Genomic DNA, 1,189 nt, shown 5'->3' with positions numbered 1-1,189 from the left:
ACTGCTTTTAAAGAGGAGTAGCATTTCAGAGGTATTTACAGTGCCATTCTAGAAGTGCTTCCCAGTAACTAACTTTTATTTATTTATTTATTTATTTATTTAAATTAAAATTTTTAATAAATTTATTTTAAAAAACTAAAGTTTTATTCCTGCTTTAGAGAGAGAGACACACATGGTGTGTGTGTGGGAGGGGCAGAGAGAGAAAGAGACACAGAATCTGAAGCAGTCTCCAGGCTCTGAACTGTCAGCACAGAGCCCAAGGTGGGGCTCAATCCCATGAACTCATGAGATCATGACCTGAGGGGGAAGCTGGACACTTAACTGACTGAGCCACATAGGCAATCCCCTTCCAGTGGTCAACTTTTAAAACACTCAAGAAATAAAACAAGAGGTAGTGGCCTTGTTCCCTACCTTTCTCTTTTGTCCCTGAGGCCATCCTGCTCTTGTCAGCCTCTGGCCCGCAGTCTCCTGGAGACCGAGCACCATGCCTTCAATTAAATTGCAGAGTTCTGATGGAGAGATATTTGAAGTTGATGTTGAAATTGCCAAACAGTCTGTGACTATCAAGACCACGTTGGAAGATTTGGGAATGGATGATGAAGGGGTTGATGACCCAGTTCCTCTACCAAATGTTAATGCAGCAATATTAAAAAAGGTCATTCAGTGGTGCACCCACCACAAGGATGACCCCCCTCTTCTTGAGGATGAATAGAACAAAGAAAAGCGAACATGATATCCCTGTTTGGGACCAAGAATTCCTGAATGTTGACCAAGGGACACTTTTTGAACTTATTCTGGTTGCGAACTACTTAGACATTAAAGGTTTGCTTGATGTTACATGCAAGACTGTTGCCAATATGATCAAGGGGAAAACTCCTGAGGAGATCGACAAGACCTTCAATATAAAAAATGACTTTACTGAAGAAGAGGAAGCCCAGGTACCTAAAGAGAACCAGTGGTGTGAAGAGAAGTGAAATGTTATTCCTGATGCTGTAACACTGTAAGGATTGTTCCAAATAGTAGTTGCACTGTTCTGTTTATAATTGTTAATATTAGACAAACCATAGACAAATGTAGCAGCAAATCAGTTGTTTTAGCAGAATAGTGTCCTCCTTGCATGTGTAATTTGAGTACAGATTCCAAACTTACGGCTGAGTTTCTTCTAGTATGATCACAAGTTTCTTTTTTC

At 40.3% G+C, this 1,189-nt stretch overlaps 1 pseudogene; it reads left to right on the top strand.

Annotated features, from left to right (window-relative positions):
- The first annotated feature begins 481 nt into the window (after positions 1–481).
- LOC115296906 lies at positions 482–974 on the top strand (annotated as a pseudogene).
- The last annotated feature ends 215 nt before the right edge of the window (positions 975–1,189 follow it).

The sequence above is a fragment of the Suricata suricatta genome, chromosome 7, assembly GCF_006229205.1.
Source record: "Suricata suricatta isolate VVHF042 chromosome 7, meerkat_22Aug2017_6uvM2_HiC, whole genome shotgun sequence".
Taxonomy (NCBI): domain Eukaryota; kingdom Metazoa; phylum Chordata; class Mammalia; order Carnivora; family Herpestidae; genus Suricata; species Suricata suricatta.
Note: the sequence above shows the minus strand (reverse complement) of the source record. Positions and strands in the feature narration are given on the sequence as shown.